This window comes from Amborella trichopoda, chromosome 1 (genome assembly GCF_054954075.1).
Source record: "Amborella trichopoda isolate Santa Cruz 75 chromosome 1, AtrichopodaSantaCruz75HAP2 v2.0, whole genome shotgun sequence".
Lineage (NCBI taxonomy): Eukaryota > Viridiplantae > Streptophyta > Magnoliopsida > Amborellales > Amborellaceae > Amborella > Amborella trichopoda.
Window position 1 is genome coordinate 49452790 of NC_142336.1, and position 17744 is coordinate 49470533.

General features: G+C 36.7%; 1 long non-coding RNA gene across 1 annotated transcript in view; it reads left to right on the forward strand.

The window, feature by feature from the left end:
* Positions 1 to 17744, forward strand: part of LOC105421267 (uncharacterized) — a 28992-nt gene that overhangs the window by 10287 nt on the left and 961 nt on the right. The gene's annotated exons all lie outside the window — the stretch shown is intronic.

The following is a 17744-nucleotide window of genomic DNA, read 5'->3' on the forward strand; positions in this document are numbered from 1 at the left end:
ATAAAGTCAATATAGATTTCCAATTAGGTTTTGGGTTATAAAAGAGAGAAAGTAATTTCAATGAAGTAATAGGAAATCTACTTTTTTATTGAGCCAGAGCTCTAGGAGGTCTGTCCAACTTGAATTGGACCATTCTATTATTATTAAATTTTTTGTTTTATTATATTTGTTAATTTCTTATTTTATTTTAATTTATTTTTTTGGGAATGTTTTGCTTGTGCTGCTTGGATCGTATCAGAAGTGTACCATCGTCACAAAAACCTTGTCTCGTTGAAACTCACAGTTGAGGCATTCCCAACAACACCAGCTACATTACCAACAGCTTAACCTTTTCAATTGCATTCTTCCACTGGCTGAGGATAACCGAGGGCTATATGTTCCTTGTTCCCCACTCTTTTTTTGTGTGGAAGATTTGCATTGTCAATATAAATGGATGTTGCGGGTTGTTAGTGACACACTACAATAGATTCCTCTTCGGAGGCACCTAAAACTATCTATCTATCTATCTATATATATATATATATGTATGTATGTATGTATGTAAAACATATCTTATAGAATTTTTTTGACCCCAATTTTACGGATGTACTCAACATCACTAGATAAACAATTTTTAGGAAAATAAAATAGAATTGATTTTGAGTTCCTAACGGCTTAAATTTGAAATGAACTACTGGCATTCACTGAATTTTCTCTCTTGAAGAAATCCATTTTCTAGTTTCTTTTTTTTTTTTTTTAAATTTTCTTGGATTTTTTTGTGGGAGTCAAGAGAGTGTATGTGAAAAATTTTGAGTTTATACAAATCCACATATATTGGTCTTTTAAGAGTTTTGGGGCAATGAGCTAATGTTGTAGAAATTAGCACATGTAAGTATGCACGTAATCCCCAAAATTTGGGTCCAAAAGGTCTCCCTTAGCTTTGGTTTTGAGCTAGAGTGGACACTATAGAGGGCCATACTTGGGCAGATGAAATCTTTTTCCATACAACATGCACACGTAAAATTGTAGATATGTGATTTGTGTTCTTGAAGGAGTATGTTAGCATGTAATTTTATGTGGATTTAGTGCCTTGTGGTACTCCATTTTGGTCTATTATTTGGTAGACACTCACTCTCATGGCTAATGTGGGAATGGTACAATCGTAAGTTTGGATATTTACATCATTAGCTAGGAAATTGTAATGCTAAGGTGTTCACTTTTTCTTTGTAATATTCTCTTAGTTATTGCCTTAATGATGCACCTTCATGCTTGCTAAATATGTTCGAAATTGTTGGTATTAGACTACAAATTCATCTTTTATTTGGGTTTCAAAAGAGTAAATGATTCATTGAGGGAATCAGTGAAAATTTCTTCACTTGGAAACGTGTAGGACAATCAATCATCATCATGACAAGTTTTGACAATGTTTTACGTTGGTTGCCTATCTAACACAACCCACCTCCATTACTCGGGCTTGGGACGGGTTAAGGGAAAGTTTAAGGTCCTCACCCCTTTTAGACGATGTAGGACAATTAAAGTTACTTTTAATTTGTAGATGATAGTATGTCAAATGTCTATCTTCCTTCATGGATATGTCATACTTAATTTGTCGGTTTTAGAGTTTGTATGATCATAGTTTATATTTGCAAAGTATGTTTCAAAATCCAATGACTTGAAATGTTGATTGGTTGTTGTCAACATGAGCAAATTTAAATGGGTACCAAATACTCAAGAGTCCTATACGTATAGAAGTATTTTGTTTGGAATTGAGTCGATTGGATCTCTTGCACTTTTCTCAAAATGCATTTACATATATACAAAAAAAAAGGAGGTCCAAGCAATTCTTATGCTTACCTTTAGTGTTAAGAGTGATATGTCCCTCTCTTTTTTGATAGGTAGGAATAATCTCTCTCTTTGAATTGTTATGTAAGCTATGGTGTTGTTAATTATTTAAAACAAAACAAAGTTATGGTTTTGTAGGATATCTGTTTCAGGGTTTTAGTGCCCATTTGTTTCTTGCTTCTTGATCTACCTTAGCTCCACTTTGCTTTGCTTGTTGTCGTTGAAGAGGCTATTACAATCTTTGTACTCCCTGCTATAACTATTACTTGATGAGCAGGGGCCTATCTCTCATACAATCCATTATGTGGGAGGAATGACATGATTGAGCAGGGAAAGGGATTAGATGTGAAGGATAGATTCAAAGTGAAAGGTGAGGGAATCCATTGCTTCGTGCAAGGCCAATTGGGAATAGGATAACTAAGGATCATTTCATTCCCTACTTGAGAATTGACGATTACTACCATTGTGTATCTGGAATAATGATCGGTTTTAGCCCCCAAGGACCCAAATCGAGTACTCATTAAGGACCAATGCCCACAATACTCGTGGTTGAGGTGATTCTATGTTTGATATTTAGAAATGAGGCTTGGTTTGCAGCTTGACTCGAAGTTTGTGACATAAGCCTAGATGCATATGGAGTCTATCAATATAGCAAAAAGCGCTCGCTTTGGGTGCCAATGCAGCATCCAGAGGAAGGGCTGGGTCCTGGAAGTCTTTGATAATGCAATGGGGCTTAGCATCCTTGGTTAGGTCCCCTTACCTAGTCATTTAGTTAGAATGATGATTATTTGAGCCAAAAGGTAGATAGGGTAGTAGTCATCAATGTCTTAAAAGGTGCCCGCCTCGAGCACCTGAGTGCCACCTTGAGGAAGGACTGGCCCAAGGCAGCCAGGCCCTAAGTTCGTGCCTTGTGCCTCAGCCAAGGTGCCTGCCTCACCTGCCCATGGCCTGAGGGTGGAAATTGTCCTTGGGCCATGGGTAAATGGGTTGTCTTCCCCCCTTTTAAGGGGAGGAGAAACATTGGGGGGGTGAGGTGGGGGTTACTTACCCAAAATACCGGGGGAGGAAAAACATTGGGGTGAGGTGGGGGCTATTCTAAACAACACCAGGGGGAGGAAAAACATTGGGGTGAGGTGGGGGTTATTCTAAACAACACCAGGGGGAGGAAAAACATTGGGATGAGGTGGTGGTATTCTAATCCAAACAACACCAGGGAAAGGAGAAACATTGGGGTGGGGTGTGGGTTATTCTAAACAACACCAGACCCTCCTTCCCCCTTGCAAACCCCTAGCCCCCCCCCCCCCCCCCCCCCCGACCCCTGCAGCACACAAAAAAAAAAAAAAAAAAAAAAAAAAAAAAGAAAAGCAACAACAAACCAAAAGCTTTCCTATGTAATTTTCTAAGAAAAAATATTTTTGAATTTTTTTGAGATTGAAAACATTTAAGAACTACAATAAATGTTCTCAAATCTAATATTTTATAAATGTTCTCAAATCTAATATTTTTTGTGAAAATATCAATAGAGGTTGATACATCTTACATTTACTATTTTACATTTTTGAAATGGGATTCCACATTTACATAGTTACTTTGTAACTCTGGTTTTTCCTTTTCAAATCTTTAATGTTCAATTCAATAAATTGATTATAGATGTATATGCATATGTGTATGTGTATGTCATATATCTATACTAGTGATATGCACATGAGAGAGGGAGAAGGGAGACCCAATCGATACCCAAGGAGAGACATGGAAGAAAACTAAATGCCACGTGATATTGTTGACTGAGAAACTGTATCTTGCAAAATTCAAGTCCTACTTGAAATTTGGGAAATATAGATTTGAAGCCTTTATCTTGATATTTGAGTATACAAATTTGATAGACAATTTTGACTTATCAAACATGTATTTTTCCTTCCAGTATTAAAGTCCTTTTAAATCACTTAAAATTCCAAAATATTTAGATATTTGAGTGCAATCAAACATAGCCCAAGTCGTCCATAACTAAGACACAGAGGTATGGGCTCAATGCTGATCCCTAATATAGATCTATTGTCATTGAAAACTCACGCCTCTCTGCTAGTTGTTTGCACACTAATTAGCGCTTCATCGTACATATCTCTCACCAAGTCGATTTAATGTCTAGAGACTCCTTTCTTTTCCAGCACCCACCAAATCAATTCGCAAGGTCCTCTATCATAAACTTTCTCTAGATCAATAAAGACCATGTGAAGGGCTTTTCGCTTCTCCCCACACGTCTCAATTAGTTGCCTACGTAGAAAAATAGTCTTAGTTGTTGACCTTCTTGGTATTAAACCGAATTGGTTTCTTATACACTCGTTTCATGCCTTAGTCGCTTCTCAGTCACTCTCTCCCACAGCTTCATAGTGTGGCTCATAAGCTCAATCCCTTGAAAGTTCGCACAATTTTGTATGTTTTCTTTGTTATTGTAAAAGGGTACCACAATACTTTTCTTCCATTTATCTGGCATTTTTTTGTTCGCAACACCTTATTGAGCAGCTTGGTCAGCCAGTCAATGCCAATCTCCCCCCTTGCACTTCCAAACCTCTATCAGAATACCATTTGGTCCTAAAGCCTTTCCTATCTTCATCCTCTTCAAATCTTCTTTCACTTCCGATATTCTAATCTTACAAATGTATCTATGACCTCTGGTTCCTTCTATTGTTGTGTTCCCATTGTGTTCTAAAGCGTCATGTTGTCCATCATAGACAACATGTCCATCGTAAATCATCATAATTGCCTTGTTCTAGCTGTCTAAAGGTATAGTTACTCTTGTGTGGTGGCGTGTCATGTTGTGTAAATAATTCACCATGTCTCTATATAGGTGCACAGACCATAGGTGGGGCTTGGGTGCTGGAGTTTAGGGGCATGTGTGGTTGCAGATGGCTTATATCTCTCTGTAGCGTGTTACATTGATGAATAATCTTCATTGAAATGAAAGTCTTATCACTTAGCAATAATTTTGAGGGTAGAAGAAAAGTGTAGAAACTCGTAATTGTTACTATATCTCAAAAGAAAGTTGTAATCAATCATAATCATAAAGAAGGGGATTAAGGAATTGGCTTGGGCTTGAGTAGTTAGCAGTTAACATTAGCAAGCTACATCTGTACTCCGATTCCTGATGATGAACTACCCAAAATAGGAGGGGATTTTGCAGCTACTGATAAAGTAAAAGAGAGAGGGGAGCTTTTGGTTAGAGAAATCCTGCATTAGGCTCATGTGTAGTCTACATTTTAAGGGTAGAGGTTTTGTGATCGGAACCTTTCTTTGATTCCACAATTGTAATATTATAAACTGAAAAATCAGTGGATCTATGAGAGGAAGCTGGAAATCATATTATTATATCTGAAATGACAATTCAAACTATTAAGGGTAGAAATGACAATTCAAACTATTAAGGGTATTTTTATTTAAAAGAGGTGAAGGTTGAAAGGGGAATCTATAGGTTGAAAAGGGGATCTATAGAAGGTGAGAACTTTCCTTTTGACAGTGAATTCTGTCATTGCAGTGGAAAATGTCACATGTTGATGCTTAGCTTTGATTTAAGAGTCTAGGCCTGCCTTGGGTTTGTAATGTTTAATTTTCAGAGCATGCATTGGAGGGAAAATATGACATGTTCATTAGGGATCTTATCTTTGCGTGTGCACAGTGAATATCAACAGTTCAACCAGAGGTTGACAATTGAGATTGGACAAGATGGATGTAAACCATCTATGTGCATTTTGCATACCTTTTCTTCTAGTCTCTGTCCAACGTTTGTTGGATAGAGGATACACAGACAGAGGATACTCACAAGGGGGTGGGCTACAATATGCTCCTAGGGAGCATAATATACATGCCCTATATCAAATGTATGTATCCCAGTTTCAACATAATGCATGTTGCGAGGTTCTCAAGGAAATTTATTTCTCTACATTGTTCTCTATCTTGGGGCCATTTGGATCCCTATAGAAACATCACTGGACATTGTTTTTCTAGGAGGATTGCTTGTTTTTGCCGTTTGGATGCAGAAGCTGGAAAGGACATGTTTTTCTTCCAGAAATCACTCTCTATTTTGGGCAAAATAGAGAAATCCTTCCCCCCCCCCCCCACATACTAAAAAAAAAAAAACATTTTCCAGGAAAAATAATTTACCATTGGTGGCCATTAGATTTGAACTTCTTAATTAAAATGGGGTCTATAGCCCTTTGGCACTCGAACAAAATGCTTGCCCTATCTAGCTATCTCTCTATCAAAATCTAATATCTCTCTATCAAAATCCAAGCTCCAACAAGCTCTCTCTCTCTCTCTCTCCCCCAACACCCCCACCCCACCCCCGCAAAAAAAAAAGGAAAAAAAAGAAAAAGAAAGAAGAAGAAACGGCCCGCTTTACTCCTTACAAATATCTAGGTATGAAGGGGTAGTCTTCGAGTTCCTGGAAATGACAAGATCCATGAGCTGAGGTCACTGTCTCACACTAACAAAAGAAGCCATCTAAGTGCACCAATTCTTAGCAAGTTTCAAGATTGACTTGCCTATTCAAAGATGGGAGGCCAATGCAGGAATGATACTAGGGATCGTAAACGTTGTTAAAAAAATGGGGCCCAGTATTGGTTTATGATCCCTAGTATCAATCTTGCATGCAAGAATGATACTATGTTGAAATGTATTGGACATTTGGACGATTGGTTTTATAATTTCTATTTGTATTTGTTCGTCTTTTATTTGTTTATCGCGATCGCGTGTCACTATGGAGTATGGCTTGGAGAGTTGGAGACTAATACACCATGGACTTGTTTAGTTTTTTTCAACATTCATGTGTATATATATTTTCATGGAAAAAGGTACTTAATATATATATATAAATACAAAATAATACAAAATTAACACAAATTTCTGCATATATGTGCGCTTGAACGGCACATATATGCATATATTCTAAAATTTTCACCTCAGGGCGCCTGAAGTTATGTGTGCCCCCAGCACCTGGCCGTTGGGTGCCAGGCTGGCCACCTAGTGTTTTTTGAAACATTGATCATAAGACTCCATGGAGCATGGAAAATGCTAAGAATTTTTCCACTTGTGCCTACTAGTTTCTTGATTTCACTTTATTTGATAAGTTGGTGCCAGGCTGGCCGCCTAGCATGTTTTGAAACATTGATCATAAGACTCCATGGAGCATGGAAAATGCTAAGAATATTTCCACTTGTGCCTACTAGTATCTTGATTTCACCTTATTTGATAAGTCGTTACAGTAGACAAAAGAGTTCAGTCACAGTTATAACAATCGAGTTATTAATTTTTGCAATTGAGTGTTGGTTTCCACCCATTTCTATTGTAGTAATTTTTGCGATTGAGTTTTAATTATTGCAACAATAGAGATGTACAGCAAAAATGGTGCTAAGAAAGACTCTGTTCTCAAACCCTAATATCTCGCTAACATTAAAACAGGATGAGAGGCATATGGGTTTTTCGAGCTCATCCCTTTGGATTCTGGCCATGACCTCCTTTGTAGATGCGGCATCTAGATGGAAGTTTGCCTTCTATGTCAGCATCAGTTGAGACGTGAATTCTTCCATCAGTAAATGCTTCATTCAGTTGAAAAGACTTTGTGATCAATTATCTGCCATTGGTCATGAAGTCAGTAATGATGATTAAGTACTCTGCGTGCTTGTAGGATTAGGTGAAGAGTATGATATATTTGTCACATCGGACATATCTAGGCCATCTACCTGGTTTTAATAAATTACATCCTCTCTTCCACCACATGAAGCTCTGTTCAAGGATAATCAGTCGAAGCCGAAGGTAGATATTCAGGATGTGTTGATGCTAATTCTTATTATTCAAACATGTAGAGGCTGTGGGAAAGGGAGAAATAACTGGCTTCATGGGCATAGTCGATTAATCCATCCAACCAACATTATGAAAATAATGGACAAGCTGCTTATAACAATCAGGCATAAGGAAATAATGCTCGGGATATTTTTCCAGTCTTCTCAGTCTGCCAACACCAACCAGCCCATTATACATCAGCTGTGTAGGAAAAAGGAATCTTGTGACCTTCTAGTACTTCCACAGACATGATCCACGTTTTCAGAATGTTGTGGCCCTAAATTGTAAAGTTGAACATATCGCGGCCCCAAACAAGGCCTCAACACCACCTTCAGATGCTTCTTGGGTTATAGATACAGGGGCTGCCAATCATATTCTGTTAAAGGCAAAGCCCTTGCAAGGGTTGACACTCAACTCTGCATAAGTGGCATTGGAAACGTGGGTGTTTCCTTTGCTTTCTTTTTTCTCTTTGCCCTATGCTCTTCTAATTCCAAAATTCATCAAAATCTTCTCTATACATAATGGGCCTAATGAAGTGGAAGTTATGGGCTCATGCCCATTAAAAACTGCAACTCCTATGAATAATTGACCTCATGCGAACCTGCTGTAATAGCCATTGTAACTCCTGCTGTAATGGTTGTAATTCTTTTGCATGTTGAGCTACCCATAGTGTAACCCCGTAGGAATATGTGTATATAGAGGGTACATTGCCCTATGATTTGTGGAGTGTGAAAAACATATGTATTTACTTTATCTTTGTGCTTGAATATTAGTCCCTCTCTCTTCTCTTCCAATCTTAGCACTGTCAAATTATTTGAATTTAAGGGTTACACGATATATACTCTTGACTTTGTATTCCTTTATGATCTTTGCATGAATATAACCTTCGCTGAGGTAACATGGGAAGGAATTTGTATTTGATCAATGACCTTCATCATTGAGAATTTGAGATCTATCAAGTATGGTTGCAGTCAAGAAAAAAGGTCTTCTTTATTTTCAATACAATCATCGTAGTTTCCTTCTCCAATAAAGATGATGAGTTTATATGGCATCAACAACTTGCCCATTGTGTGTTAGGTCCTCTTGAGAGTCTGAAAGGAAGTCTGAAAGGAGTCAATTTGATTTCAAGTAGCCTACATAATAAAAGGCGTCAATCTTTATATTCAAGCTACCAGCTTTGTAAGCATTGTGAACTTCCTTTTGATGTTTATAATAGAATAGCCGCTTTTCCTTTACGCTTATTGCATTCTGATGTTTGGGGTCTTTCCCTTGGGGAATCTAAGTGTCAATCTAAATACAGTGTCCTTTTTTAGTTATGACTACATTAGATTCACATGGATCTTCATCTTAAAGCAAAAACTAATGTGTTTGATGTTTTTGTTCAAGTGCGTTCTCTTGTTAAGTCACATATTACCAATCCCCCATCATCTGATAATTTCCTGATTTCCTTTCCAACAATGGAATTGAGCAAGTGCTTCTCATCGTTCACCACAACAACATGGTGTGTTGGGAAGAATGCGTAACTATGCGAGAGACAGCCCTATGTATGATGCATGCCAGTGGAGTTCCCAAGTTTATGTGGAGTGAGGCATTCCATACTGTGGTGCATGTTATTGATTGATTGCCTTCTGTGAATAGAAGTGGAAAGTCACCATACTTTATTCCTTGTGGAAGGCACCCAGATCACACAGCATGCTATGAGTTTTTGGATGCTATTGTTATGTTCATGTAGTTGATGTTAAATGGATAAGTTGATGGTGAAAGCTGAAATGTGTATATTCACGGGCTATGACGATAAGTGCAAATGATATCCCTGTTATCGCCCTATACGAAAAGAATTTTGTGGTTTAGTATGGAAGCAGACTACAAGGCAGACTATAACCAAATGAAATGTGTATATTCATGGGCTATGACAGTAAGTGCAATGGCAGCTGTCACTTTTAAAGTCACCTGAATAATGGGTCTTGTAATGGTTCTTGGTGCCAAAATGTGCAGTAACATTTTATAAAGCGAAAGTGCCTTAGCTATTTTGATTAATCCAGTGCTTCATGGAAAGGCCAAACACATTCAATAGATCAACATTTTGTGAGAGAAAATTGAAGACAGAAATAGTTGCAAAATTTGTTGGGACCAATGAACAGATGGCAGACATTTTTATGGAAATGTTGACCAAGCTTGACATAGGCTTCTAAAAGGCAAGCTGTTTGTGATTGTTGCTTATGTACAACTTATGGTGGCATAATAAGGATCTGACATGATGAGTAGTGGCACATTTGTAAAAAATGTTTTTACATTTGTTTTATTAGCTATTCATAACATATGGAATATGAACTCTAACTAGCGTGTGGACAACTAGTGGAGAGACAAGTGAGTTCTTAGTGACAATGGGCCTACATCAAGTGGTCAACACTGAGCCCCTATCTCTTTGTTTTGTTATGGACGAATTAACCAGGCATTTACTAGATGAGTTACTGTGGTGTATTTTACTTTCAGATGATATAGTTTGATCGATGAGACTAGAGGCGGCGTCAACACAAAGTTAGAACATTGGAGGGATGCTCTAGAATCTGAAGATTTTAAAATTAGCCAGATTAAGATAAAATATATGGAATGCTAGTTTAGTAATAGTAGGAGTAAAAACGAGGAAGTAGTTAAGATTGATAGCCAATAAATACCTAAAAGATATTGTTTTTGATATCTGGGGTTGATAATTTAGGAGAATGAAGAGATTGATGAATATGTCGCACATAGAATTAGAGTTGGATAGGCGAAGTAGAGATGTGCATCTCGAGTTTTATGTGATCGTGACATTACCATTGAGACTGAAGGGTAAGTTCAATAGGCTAGTTGTAAGACCAACCAGGCTTTATGGGACAGAATGTTGGGCGGTCGAGAAACAACATATCCATAGGATGAGTGCAGTCGAGACAAAGATGTCGAGATAGATGAGTGGCAAAACAAGAAATGATTGGAATTCGAAATGAATACATACAAGGGAAATTAGGTGTAGCTTCAATAGATGATACGATGAGGGAAAGTAGACTTAAGTGGGCTAGCAATGTACAGTGTAGACTTAATACAACACCTATTAGGACGTGCAATTTGGTTCAAGTAGAAGGCTCTAAAAGGGCAAGGGGAAGGTCCAAAGGAACATGGATAGAAGTAGTGAGAAAAAATATGATGATTTTTGGTCTTATTGAGGGTATGACCTTTGATACAGAAGAATGGAGAAATAAGATCCATTTAGCCGGCACCAAATAATTGGGATAAAATTTGAATGATACCAATGGCATACTCGTAATTATGTATTTCTAAAATTATATGTATAAGAGTGAGAAATTAACCCTAAGGTAGATAGGACGATCCATTGCAGCCATCTCTTCTCCTCTCTTCGTGTGCATTTTCTCTCTCTATAGTGTCTTATATTGACTACTTGTGGAGAGTATTACTCATATTGGATGGTTAGGTACTGGGGTATATGTATTGCTTGCTGATAATATACTCAATCACCTTTTTTATGGAGTGTCAATCGCCCATAGATAGAATGTGTGTTGCTCATATAGGGTATTGACCCTAATGTATGTACATTGACCATTGGATAGTCACTTTTGTGTTGCCAAAACACATGCCATCAGGGTTTCCAAATCTTGTTTGCCCCACCACCTTGTTTCTTGTGTTGAGGTGCATGGTCTTATGTTTGGATCTTTCTTCTTGAGGGTTGGAGTGTGAAGTGATATAGATCAAGATCTGGTTGCTACAAAATTTTAATTTTATTTTTAGCAATATGGGTTGAATTTTTATTTTTCTTAACGCAATAAAAAATTACCGGCCACCAATATCCGGCAAATACCACCACTTTTTAGGGAGAGAAATAAAAAAACCTGAGAAGAAATCAGCATGAAGAAAGCATAGACGTGGGAGTCCGAGTCCACCACGCACCATAAGAGCAAAGAATAGAAAAACCAACAAAAAGGGCTCTCATTCTCTCTTTACAATAAACATTTTTCATTCAACCCAAAATCCATCTTTACAATGGGACGTCCACCCTATTTACATTACTTTCTAAGCCTCCTAAAATATCTCCCTACTAAATAACCAAATTATCATCATCATCACCATTTTAGTCTTTTCCCAATTAATTGGGGTCGGCTACATGACTTCTGGATCTCCATTCTGCTCTAAATAACCAAAATGATAATTAATGAAAACAAATCTATCTTTAGATGCTTCAATCCACGTCCCAACCCAAATGATAAAATCCATCTAATGGAAACCTTCCTAAAAAATGCTCATAAATAAAGAAAGAAAAACTAACCTAAAGAAAAACTTATCTTTCCTAAAGAAAATGGACTCTTATTATCATAAAAACAACTTGCTAAAAAATGGATTTTATAAAAAACATACCTAAAGATCCTATTTTTGACAATTAACCCCAATAAAAAAAATAAAAACTCTACCCACATTGCTAAAAATAAAATTTAAATTTTGTAGCAACCAACTCTTGGCTTGAAGCATTCTTCGCCGGTTGGAGAAAACTTGACCTCGAGTTTTGAAATGTCTTCTTCAATTCGAATATTGTAAACACACCCATGGGACTTATGGGTTATTGCACTATTCATAGCACAACGATCGTGCATTGAAAATGATACAATGAAAAGCCCTCAAGGAAAGGGTCGTAGGTTGTTAGAGTCTGTTCAACCGCATAAACTTGCTGAAATTGCTTAAACTTAACCTCAGGGCACACCACGTATGCATCTTTAAGATATGCACTAGATTCAATGGTCGAACCAATTTCACCTATTAATTCTCCTTTGATGCCTTCTTTTTTCCTTCGTCAAATATTGGTTTAATCACGTAATCTTGATCATTATCATAGATTGGAACTCCTACAAAACCTTGATCTTCATCTAAATATGTAACGAAAATTGGTGGCAAATCCCAATCTACAACCTGTTGATTTCCGATACGATCGATGCCAAAATCAACCTCGTTCCCATTCAAATCATGTAGATCAATTAAATCCCATGATTTATTCTTCCGAACATGGGGCTCCCAGCGCAGAGTGTGCGCATAGAAAATGTACTTGAAAAGAACGTCCGACTCATTACCGTAATCGTAGTTTGTCTTTGCTTGGTTTTGCTTCAAGCGTTGGGTCAACTCCTCAACTTACCTTCTCAAGTCTTCTATCTCAATGTCTTAGAGGTATCGTTCTCACTTGATGAGCTCACTCCCGATACTCAGCCATCGACCACGTCCATGAGCCATGATGCCTTATCGACAAACACCACAATTCACAACAATCGATTGACACTCTGATACCACCTGACGCAGTTGAAAATTACTGGTCGTTAATATTGGGCGAATACAATCGTGTTTTAGAGGGAGAAAAAAAAAACTTTGAAGAAATCTGCCAGAAGAAAGCATATATGTGGGAGTCCTTCACCATGCACCACAGGAGCACAAAAAAGAAAAACCCACAAAAGGGTTCTCTCTCACTCTTTCTCTATGCTAAACTTTTTCATTCAACCAAATCCCTTTTTACAATGGGACGTCCACCCTATTTATACTACTTTCTAAACCTCCTATGATATCTCCCTACTAAATACCTAAAATTATAACTAACCAAAACAAATCTATCTTTAGATGTTTTCATCCTTAGATGTTTCCATCCTTAGATGTTTCCATCCATGTCCCAACCTAAATAATAAAACCCATCTAATAGAAATCTTCCTAAAAAAGCTCATAAATAAAGAAAGAAAAAAAGACTTAAAGAAAGACTTTTCTTTTCTAAAGAAAATGGACCCTTATTATCTTAAAATGAAAATTGCTAAATAATGGATTTTATCAAATTACCCTAAAAATCTTATTTTTAACAATTTACCCTAATAAAAAAAATAAAATGTCTACCCACAACTAAAAATAAAATTAAAATTTTGTAGGAACTAGATCTTGATCTACATTATTAATAAAATTAAAATTTTGTAGCAACCAAATCTTGATCTGCATAGTGATGCAGATGAACGTCACATTATCAACAACAAAAAAAAATTGATGCAGATGTCGTTGCTACAAAATTTTAATTTTATTTTTGTTATTTTTAGTTTTAGCTATGTGGGTGGACTTTTTATTTTTATTTTATTAGGGTTAATTGTTAAAAATAGGATTTTAGGTTTGTTTGATGGAATCCATTTTTAGCAAGTTTTTTTTTTTTTTAAAGTTAATAAGAGTCCATTTTCTTTAGGAAAGATAAGTCTATCTTTAAGTCTGTCTTTCTTTCTCTATTTATGAGCTTTTTTAGGAAGGTTTCTATTAGATGGGTTTTATCATTTAGGTTGGGACGTGGATGAAATCATCTGAAGATAGATTTGTTTTAATTAGTTATCATTTTGGTTATTTGATAGGGAGATATTTTAGGAGGGTGGACGTCGAATTGTAAAGATGGATTTTGGTTGACTGAAAAAAGTTTGTTGTTGAGAGAGAGTGAGAGAGTGCCCTTTTTGTGGGTTTTTCTTTTATGTGCTCTTGCGGTGCGTGGTGGAGGATTCAAACTCCCACATCTATGCTTTCTTCTGGCTTATTTCTTTTTCAATTTTTTATTTCTCTCTCTAAAACGGGGTTGTATTTACCGAATATTGGCAGCCAATAATTTTCTTGTATATTGTGGTGTTCGTTGATATCATGGCTCATGGACATGTAACGATAATGAACTCATCCAGCGAGAATGAGACCTCCGAGATATTGAGATAGAAGAATTGAGAAGGCAAGTTGAGGAGTTGACCCAGTGCTTAATGGAAAACCCAACAACGACACAATGTGATGATGGTAGTGTGTCAGACGCTCTTTTCAACTACCCGTTCTATACGCACACTCTGCATCGGGAGCCCCATGTTTGGGAGAATAAATCATGGGACTTAATTGATCTACATGATTTGAAGGGAAACGAGGTTGATTTTGTGGTGATCGTATCAGAAATCAACAGGTTGTAGATTGGGATCTGCCACCAATTTTTTATCATACTTTGATGAAAATCAAGGTTTTGTAGGAGATCTGATCTGTAATGATGATCAAGATTACGTGACCATTATTTGAAGAAAAAAAAAAGAAGGCCTCAAAAGAGAATCAATAGATGAAATTCGTTTGACCATTGAAAAAAATGCTCATTTCAAAGATGCATATATGATGTGCTCTAAGCTTAAGTTTGAACAATTTCAGTAAGTTTTTGTGGTTGAATGGACTCTATCAACATACAATGACTCTTTCCTTGGGGGCATATCATTTTCAATACACGATCGTTGTGTTATGGTTAGTGCGATATCCCATAAGTCCTAGGATTGTGTTTTACAATGTTTGAATTGAAGAAGATTGTGATGATGTTGAAAAAATTATCTTAACCCAATTCAAAACTCAAGTTCGAGTTTTCTCCAACGAGGGGAAAATGATGCAGATCAAGATCTCGTTGCTACAAAATTTTATTTTTATTTTTAAAAATGTGGGTAAACTTTTAATTTTTTTATTAAGGTTAATTGTTAAAAATAGGATTTTTAGGTTAGTTTGATAAAATCCTTTTTTAGCAAATTTATGTTTTTAAGATAATAAGAGTCCATTTTATGTAGGAAAGATAAGTCTTTCTTTTGATCCATTTTTCGTTCTTTATTTTTGAGCATTTTTAGGAAGGTTTCTATTAGATGGATTTTATTATTTGGATTGGGATGTGGATGGAAGCATCTAAAGATAGATTTGTTTTGATTAATTATCACTTTAGTTATTTAGTAGGGAGATATTTTAGGAGGTTTAGATAGTTGTGTAAATAGGGTGGACGTCCCATTGTTAAATGTATATTTGGTTGAATGAAAAAAGTTTATTGTGAAGAGAGAGTGAGAGCCCTTTTTGTGGGTGTTTCTTTTTTGTGCTCTTATGGGGCGTGGTGGACTCGAATTCTCATGTCTATGCTTTCTTCTTGTTGATTTCTTCTCAAATTTTTTATTTCTCTCACTAGAATGTGTATTTGCCGGATATTGGTGGCCGGTAATTTTCAATGGCATCATGAAGCCCATATTGGTCCAAGTTTTGAAGATCCATCTCATGACCATTTGCAAGATTTACATATTTTTCACCTTCGTTTAAGCACTTTTAGTTACTAAAAATAGATTATTTTCGATATTTTGGGTCTCTAATCTTAGAGAATGGAGATTGAGGACGATGTCGCACAGAGAATTAGAGCCGAGTGGGCAAAGTGGAGATGTGCATCTGGAGTTTTATGTGATTGCTGCATACCAATGAAACTGAAGGTGAAGTCCTATAAGACAGCTATAAGACCAGCCATGCTATATGGGATAGAATATTAGGCGGTCAAACAACAACATACCGTAAGATAAGGGTAGGTGAGATGAGGATGTTGAGATGGATGAGTGGCATGACAAAAAAGGATAGTATTCGGAATGAATATGTTGGAGGGAATTTAGGTGTGGCTTCAATGAGCGATAATATGAGGGAAAGTAGACCTAGGTGAGCTGCCATATGCAGTGTAGGCCTAATACAATACTGTTTAGGAGGTGCGATTTGGTTCAAGTGGAAGGCTTTAAAAGGGCAAGGGGAATGCTCAAAAGGATATAGATAGAAGTAGTGAAAAAAATATATGGTGACTTATTGTTTTACTGAGGGTATGGCCCTTGATACAGCAGAATCGCAGAACATGACTTGTGTAACTGACCCTAAAAAGTTGGGGTGATGTTTTTTGTGTTGTTTTTGGTATTTTTTTTTTTGCATTATTAATTTTGGATGAGATTGTTTATTTGTTAAAATACATTTACTATTGTAGATCAAGCATCACATTTTTCTTGTGTTTTTGAGAGACCCCCACAAAAAAAAGACATTGATAACTACTGGAAAAATCTACCTTGGAGATGGCGATTATGAGGCCAAATGGCGATATTTTCCTATATTGGTCCTACTCTGCATCGATATTTTGAAATGAATGTACAAAGTTTGCTACATGGACATAATTTGAGCAATCTGAACCTTGTAACAAAAAGATGGCTAATTGGAAGCCCACTATACCTTTGTTGGTCTAATTGATGATATCTTTGTTATTTAGGGATTGATGCACTTCACCACCATGGAAAAAAATTGAAATACAATATGGGAATTATATTGAACAAATAATAATGTTGCAAGATTTACTAGCTTCCGATGGACATTGTGAATCACAACTAAGGTGAATCCTTGATGTATTGTTTGGAATTCTTAGAAGGCATGTGGGAGGAGCTTAATTTTCATGTTCCTCAATGGTGTAATGTGCTCAGCATGTTTTATCATGCTGGCGCCCCCGTTTGCCTTTTTATGAGATGGAGTACAATCGGCTCCCATCCACCAAAAGAGGAAAGGGGCTGACACCCTCTTTAACAAAATAACAAATTTATTACATACTCTTCGAACTGAGAATATTATTCTTTTGAATAAAGTAATTGGGTACATGTTTGGAAGAGGAAAGATATGGGGAATGGGTTGGTAGAGATCTAGTTCCACATGAATTCCATCTGGAATCTTGAGAATGCTGTTTCATGATGGGAACACCGTCATAAGGAGGTGTTCCCTATGGCTGAAAGTTCTTTTTTTTCTTTGTTAATTTTAAGTACTAAGGATTGGTATTGTAGTGTGGTTGGTGGTATTCTTGTTATGTTCAAGAGAAAAAATATAATCATGTGGCAACATAAGGTGCTGAAGCTATAGAGCAATCACGTCTAGAGGTCATGAGTTGGTCTAGGTAAAAGAACTTCACCCGAGCATTGCTATCCTGTCTACTTGTTCCATGGGTATGTTTTTTTGACAATGAGGAGATCAATAATTTCTCAATATTACTTTTCTATGGGTGCGAAACATTTAAATGGATTCATTAGTGGAGAAGTTGTTCTCGTCATTAAAACTGCATATGTAAGGGCTGAAATCAACTTGTAAACATCATCATGAAAGAATTTAGAGAAGGTGGATTTTAATATATTGTAGAGACGTTGGGCATTATGAATATACATGGAGCAACATGAGGTGGGACTGTTGATTGTGAAATGCCTTTCATCACTTATACGATCTTTCTT